This window comes from Propithecus coquereli, unplaced genomic scaffold, assembly GCF_000956105.1.
Source record: "Propithecus coquereli isolate 6110/MARCELLA unplaced genomic scaffold, Pcoq_1.0 Scaffold503, whole genome shotgun sequence".
NCBI classification, from domain to species: Eukaryota; Metazoa; Chordata; class Mammalia; order Primates; family Indriidae; genus Propithecus; species Propithecus coquereli.
Window position 1 is genome coordinate 43,330 of NW_012150875.1, and position 7,914 is coordinate 51,243.

Genomic DNA, 7,914 nt, shown 5'->3' on the forward strand with positions numbered 1-7,914 from the left:
ATATATTTTTAGAGATGGGGTCTTCCTCCAGCTCCCAGGCTGGAGTGCAGCAGAGTGTTCATAGCACACTGCAACCTCCAACTCCTGGGCTCAAGTGATCCTCCATTCTCAGCCTCCTGAGAAGCTGGAACTACAGGCTTGTGCCATCATGCTTGGCTAATTTTTAAATTTTTGTAGAGATGGGGGTCTTACTATGTTGTCCAGGCTGGTCCCGAACTCCTGGGCTCAAACAATCCTCCCTCTTTGGCCTCTCAAAGTGCTGGGATTATAGGCGTGAGCCACCATGGCTGGTCTTTTTTTCAAATTTTTAATGAAATTTTTTTTGTTTGTTTGCTGTGTGAATATACTAGGGAGGAAAAAAAACCTCAAAGGAGAAAGCAGAGTCTTGGGGAAGAGGCTGAGCTAGGCCTCCAAAATGGCTGGAGTGATAACAAGTGGCCTTGATGAAGAAATGGCTTTCATTTGGCATTCCTTTATTTAAGCATATCTTCTAACGACCAGTGATGAATTTTCCTCCCAGTGGAAGGAAAGGGGCCTTCCACTCTTTCCTCCAAGCCAGAGAACCTTCTGTATCTGCAAAAGTGCTTTCTACATGTTTGCCCATTCTCCACAGCCCTTCTGTGTATCCTATTTGCACATGGTACATACTCAAATGTTTCTTTTTCGTTTTCAATAGGACAAAGGGTTGAACTAAATTCAGTTTTAAAAGAAACTCATGTACCAGCAGTAATGGGTTGGTAGATTCTTGGATTGCTAGTTTTAACATTGTGTCTGAGGTTTCTATTATAACATATGTACTATACAGAGAAGATAAATTTCTGAAGGTCACTGGGAAAATAGTGTGTTATAATAACTTCTTTTAAACCATTTAAATGAGTTTTTCTGCTTGAACAATCAACACCTATTTAGTGCCTTCTCGGGCAGTTTTGCATTATTGCTGTAACACCCATGCAGCTAGAAAGTATTTTCAGTGTTTATATTATAGATTCGTGTTTAGAAATTTCAAACACCAATTAAAAACACATTTTTCAAGGAGGTATAAGGCCAGTGGGACGAGGGACACGGAACAGGGAAATTAAGTTAGACATGGAGGGGAAAAGTGGGTTTAAAATGAGAATGAGATACAGGTGGATGGGGAGAGGGGCTTCGAAGGGGAAAGAGGAGAAGCTGGAAGACAGGCCTGCAGTTTTCTAAACTTCGCTCCCTCCCCAAGTCTCCCTGTATTTTGGGATAATATTTCGGGGGAGGCACCTCAAGCAAGACCTGCTGTATTTCTGGCTCGGAGGCCTGCGCGGCTCAGGAGACTTTAGAAAAATAAGAGACGCGATCCTGTTGGTACCCTGAGTGTGTGGAGCAGTTTCTACCAGGTAGACTTTCAGTCTCCTTTTTCTTAGGAGATCAAGATGGACGACGAGGCAAGTTGCTTGCAAATAGCCGAGGATGAAAGGAACAACGAGCTGGGCCCACGGCCTCCTGGTCCAGCGTAAACTCAGACTGGCTGCAGTTCTCTCCTTTGTCTGCCCCAGGCACGTCTCCAGCCTTTCCTCCTGCGACGCCCTGTCCCCGCTCCGGCGAGGCCCATCTCCTCACGATCCCCGTTGGCTGCGCTGGATGTAAGGGGACAAAGTGCCTCTTGTTTCTTGTATCCAGAGCTTCGCGTGGGGCTTTGCTTTGGGCATCACAGATGTCCCTGCTGAGTCCCAGAGGTGGGAGAGCTGATAGCATCGCATAGTGCAGCCTGAGAGCTAGAGCGAAGCCCTCTGAGACCCAGGCCCTGCTCTTGGGGAACGCTGTTCTGTCTCTTATGGGTGCCCGGGTGTGGTGATGGGCCAGCCATGGGCTCTTCCAGCACCTCCCATAGAGGTCCCGGTCGCTGGCCACCTCCAGGCAACAGTGATATCTCTTATGCCTTTTGTACGACAATATTGGGAGCCTTCCACTCAGTGGACAGGTGATCTTTACCTTCCCAGCTGCCTGCCTGACGGGTTCCTCCCAGTCCCGGCTATAGCACGGGTGTTTGGTGCCGCACTGTGGGTGGCGGTGTTCCACGGCAGGTCCACGTTGTCAGCCTGTCATCGGGCTGAAAGGAAAGAAAGGCCCTGTGAAGCGTAAGGCGTAGTCAGGGCTGGACCCATATTCTGGTGTCCCCCAAAATTCATATGTTGAAGTTTCAACCCCCAGTACCTCTGACTGTCACTGTGTATGGAGACGGGGCCTTTAAAGAGGCAATTAAGGTTAAAAGAGGGCCCTAAGCCACATGGCTGTATCTGGGCATCCAAAAGGTGATTAAGTTAAAATGATGCCCAGAGGACGGGACCCTAATCCTACCTGACTGGTGTCCTTATAAGCAGAGAGACACCAGGGAAGTGCACACACCGAGGAGTGGCCATGTGGGGGACACAGTAAGAAGGTGGCCTGGACCTAGGAGGGGGTCGCAGGAGAACCAAGCCTGCCAACACCTTGGTCTTGGACTTCCAGCCTCCAGAACTGTGTGAAATAATGTCTGCTCTTAAGGCCACTCAGTCTGTGCTAGTTAGTTGTGGCAGCTCTAGCTGACTAACGCAGGGACACACCACACGGAAGATTGGCTGCCAAAAGCCATGTTCCAGCACATTCTGCTTAACTGCTTGCGCTGAGAACATTACCCTCCGCAATGATCCTGACCAAGTGGGCATGGGGGAGATTTGCTATACACGACCATGTAATGGAGTCACATAGCAACAAAAAAATTATCAATAAGAACAATACTTTCAAAAAAATTGGGCAGCAGGGGATGAGGGAGGCCAGGAAGTGCTTTAGTCATCTTTAAAAAACACTCTGGGTCTGCTCCCTCTTTCCAAAGTAAGTGTCATGAGGTTTACGGCTTAATTGTTCCCTGGCGGCCCCAGCTTGAGTGTAAAACGTTTACGAGGCACTTGGTAAGCACCTAAGGATTTGAGGTACCCAAGTGAAGAAAGAGCTCGGTAATGAAACGTTGAGTGAAGGCTGGAACTTCCCTAAAGTCTGCGCAGGAAGGGCACGTGACCCGAGTTATCTCTCGGTCTTCCAGAAAGCCCTAGGAGGGGACAGCATTATAATCCCCTTTTCACAGAGAAGGAAACAGAAAGGTTAAGAAGCTTGCTCAAGTGTTGAGAACAGTGATGAGCATCTTTGTCTTAAATACTATATAATTTGCTATTTATTATAGTCCTTGTTAATTGCCATGTGGGAAATTACATATATGTTTATATATTTTAGTATACTTCAAATATATATACTTATATATTAAATACCTTCATATATGTATGTTCTCTACGTGTGTAACGTGTACTATGCATGATGAGAAAGCTCTGCACGGGCAGATCTTTGTCGGTTTTGCTCACCGTTGTGACCAAAGTGCCTGGATAGTGCCGAGGACAGGGCCATCGGCAGCTGCTTGTGGAATAGCTAAATGCTGGAGTCCGGCAGCTTCTGACCACTCTTTTGTATGGCCTCTCTGGTGTACATGAAGGGGGAATCTGATTTTTATATCCTGCAGTCTTCCACAAATAAACGTCATGGTGAGTTTTCTCTTATTGCTCTGCAGTGATATTTACCTGAACAACTTAACGACGTCTCTGACCTCTTCATTTTAAGAAACCTTTCAAGAACTTCTTCATTCAACAGTGGTGCATTTGGACCATAGGTGTTTATAATTAACTCTGATATCTACATCTTTGGAAATGGGGTGCTCAGAAGGCTTGCTTGAAATGTAAGCTGGCACCCAGAATTCCCAGTTCTGACCCTGTATGTGTCATTTCCCAAGACGTACTAAGGACCTGCTTGAAAGTAAAGAGAATTTGACACCTGATAGGCCAGGAGGTAGCTCTTAGCGCTAAGATGTGTTAGTATGGCCTCGACTGCGTGTGTTACTGTTAATATTAATATGATCAGCTCAAGTCCAAGGAAAAAGAGCTGCAAAGTGGATTTCTACATTGTGGAATATCAGAATTGGAGAGTAGACTCCAAGTTTTTCTTCTGCTTGGTTGGTTGTTCCTGTATTTATTTATCATTACTGCGAGGCCTGACTAGCAACTGGCATGTGAACTATTATTTATCCACTCTGACGTGGTAAGTTTGGCTCGAAGCGTTATACCGATAGTTTGTACCATAAAAGTACATAAACAGTTCAGATCTCTTTTGCCCGATTTCAACCAATGGGTTGCAAAGGAGTGTCATTTCGGAGCATGTCAGTTAACCCGTTGAGCAAATATTGTTAGTATACAGATCGTTACACCTTGACCTTTGCTATGAACACAGAGAGAATGTGCTCTTATTTGACAAGCACTTCAGCATTGCTCATGGACTTGGACGCAGAGGTGACGAGTTTGGGGGCGAATGAGGTACAAGAGCGAATTCTTAAAACTGTTTGCTGTGTTTACAAGGGGGAAGAGGCAGAGTACAAGAACGGGAATTTGGTGATTATGTAAAAGTGTGCCAGGTGTTTCAGAACTCTCCAGAACTTTATCATTAGAACCTCTGCCTTGTCCTGCTTCTCCATGAGGAAGCATTTGGTAGATAGAGAAATAAAAGCTTTATTGCATTTAGTCTAATTAGATGGCGTCTGAAAACAAGCATTGGGGGGAAGAAAACCTGGAAGGGTGTCCTCCCACCTGTGGATGGTAGTTAACTTGGGTGGTAGGTACTGACGGGCCAAGGTGAAGGACTAGTTTTTCTCCTTTGCACGATTTCTTTAAATGCTACACATTAATAGCACATGCACAAACGGTAAGGACCTTGAGATGGGAGGATTATCCTGGATTATTCAGGTGGGCCTAATGTCATCCCAAGGGGCCTTGTAAGAGGCAGGCAGGAGGGTCAGAGTTAGGAGATGTGAAGGGAATCAGAGAGACAGAGATTAGAGGGTCATGTATACCTGGCTTTGAAGATGGAGGAGGGGCCACAGCCGAGGGGTGCAGGTGACCTCTGAAAGCTGGGAAAGGCAGAGAAAGGGGTCCCCCCAGAGCCTCCTGGAGGGACACAGCTCTGCCAACCCATTTTAGACTTCTGACCTCTAGAACTGTGGGAGAATAAATGTGTGTAGCTTTAAGCCGCCCAGTTGGTGGCCGTTCTATACAGCAGCCAGAGGAAGCTCACACGACCGGCAACCGGGATACCCCACCCCGCTGGTTCTCCTCCTTCCTCGTGGCTGCACTGTAGCCTCCAGCGCTGCTTCTGCCTTCTCCTCCTGGCCCCTCAACAAGAGGCGGTTCCCAGGCACGGGCCTTGGCGCTTTTCTCGCCCTGCACCCTCTCCCTTGGGAATCTCACCCGGTTTCCATGCTTTCGGTGCACCGTGTGTGCGGTGGCTCCCAAGTGTGCCTCTCCATTGGGGACTGCTTCCCTGACTCCAGGTTCTGGGACCCACCTGCCCCTCCTGTCCCTGTGAAAGCATCTAGTGGGCAAATGTAACTTGTTCACAGCAGGATTCTTGGTTCCTTCCACCTGAATCCTGCTTTACCTCTTCTTGTCGATGCCCCAGCCAACACCTTAGAGGTTCCTCTTTCTCTCGCAGCCACGTCCATCCCATCAGCAAATGGATCTACCTCAAAATCTACCAGCAAATGGATCTTGCTCTATCAGCAAATGGATCTACCTCCAGAATCCGGCCGCCTCTCCTTACCACCCCTGCCCCATGCTGACCCAGGCCCCCGTCACGCCACCACTCAAACGCCCAGAGTAGCAACGCTTGTTGTTCTTTCACTTTCTGCAAACCTTTGTTCACCTGTCCCCTCGCTGAGGCCTTCCCAGACTCCCTGTTTCACTTTGCACCCCCAGTTTCCCTTGTCTGCTTGATTTTCTTTAGCTTTTAAAAGTCACTGGCTTCTCCTCCCGAAACTGGGTGCGAACGATCTGCTAAGGGAGTAAGGACCGTGTCTCCCCCCAGGCAAGGGTTCCTCCTGCGCCGCTTCTCTCCCCAGTGCCAGATCGATGCCTGGCTCATGCTAGGCAATTGACAAATAATCTCTATTGAATGGATGAACCTGAGCGATAGTTGTGCAATAATTTTCCGCAGTTCTGTGAGCAGTGTTCATAATAAATGTGTAGTGGGTTTGGGTTATCTCTAAGCTTAGTTATCTATATTAGTTTCCCATAAAATGCATCTTAGCACTTCTTTAACTACCTTATTTGTAGAAATTATAAAGGCTGCATACTATAATAAAACAATGTAAAGTAGAATCCCCAAACTGATGCCGAAAATATGTTCACAGTTCACCTTTACTGCTGGAAGTACTCTGGCTTCTTATTATTACATATTCCAAAATGTATTTTCTATAGAATTACGATTCAGACTCTGACTATGGACAGGGCAAGAGACCGTACTCATTTGGAACAAGGGGTTTAGGTTTACAAGGGGACTCGTGAGAAGAGATTCCTTTGCTTCCCACGTGCTAAGAGGCTCCCCTTGTGCAGCAACCGTCTTCTCGTCAATTTTGGGTGCTCAGGGCTGGCCTTGCGTGCGGCCCTGGGAGGGGCTGGCCGAATATCCGTACAAGGAAGGGAGGAAGGAAAGGGCAGGCTGGCCTTGAGCAGGGGGCCCAGATGGGAAAAAGGGAGGCTGGAGACGGCAGGAAAACCAGGTTTTCCGCTCAGGCCGCACCTCTGGGGAGAGGACGTTGTTTGGCGCAGCTGGCTGGGCATTGCTCCGGACGGCACAACTGTCCCGATTTAGGAAATCACCTTGACAAGTTACCTGAGGGTGGAAGGACACCTCAGAGCAAGACTCTAAAGGGGGTAGCTAAACTACTCTGCTGTAGAAAGGGAAAATTCATCCTTTTTTGCTTTTGTCTTCTGTGGTTTGAGTGTTTGGTTGCAGAGGAGTGGATTGAGGAAGGACAGGGGCAGAGAGGGAGTGGAGAGAGGGCGAGCCACCGGTACAGCAAAATGGCTGGAGTATTTTTTCAGGAGTATCTTATTAAATGACAAGTCAGCGTGCTCTGTGGCACCCAGGCCTTGGGGAGTGGTTTCCTGGGTGTGTGCACCTGGCATGTGCGTGCTGACAGGGCTGGGCCCCGTGCCGGCGCAAGTGCTTGCGGGGAGCACGTGGAGGGAGAATGATCGGCTCACGGAATTAACCAGAATGAGGAGCTTGGACGCAGTGTCTACCAAAAGGATTTTCTTTGTGTTTATTTATTTACTTATTTATTTTTTTGAGACAGAGTCTCACTCTTTTGCCCAGGCTAGAGTGAGTGCCGTGGCGTCATCCTAGCTCACAGCAACCTCAAACTCCAGGGCTCAAGGGATCCTCCTGCCTCAGCCTCCCGAGTATTTGGGACTACAGGCATGCGCCACCATGCCCGGCTGATTTTTTCTATGTATTTTTAGTTGTCCGATTAATTTCTTTCTATTTTTAGTAGAGATGGGGTCTCGCTCTGGCTCAGGCTGGTTACGAACTCCTGAGCTCAAACAATCCGCCTGCCTCGGCCTCCCAGAGAGCTAGGATTACAGGCGTGAGCCACCGTGCCCGGCCAGGACCCTAAGAATTTAAACCCCTCGGGAACTGGTAGAAGTCTCGAGAAGAACACTGGGGCCTCCTGCCAGACTCATGGGAGAGGTTCACGCCTGTCTTATCAAGGTACTAAGGGCCTTCTGAATTCCTGTACCATAACCTGGAACTATGCTGATGCTGCTAAAAACGATGTTGATTTTAATCCCAAATAGTTCACACCCAGAGTCAGCAGGGCCCAGCCTCTTTCTGCATCCGTAGACCCCTGTGATGAGGCAGCGGGACTGTGTGCAAGAGCTGTTCTGAGATTGGGTCCTGGCGCACGAGGGGTGTCCATACAGAGAGGGGAGAAAGGTGTCGGGAGGTGGTGAGGCACCAAGGCCCCGTTTCATCAGATTTCTTCTTATCTGCAGCTCCAAATCCAACTCAGTGCACCGTGCAGAGATTGTC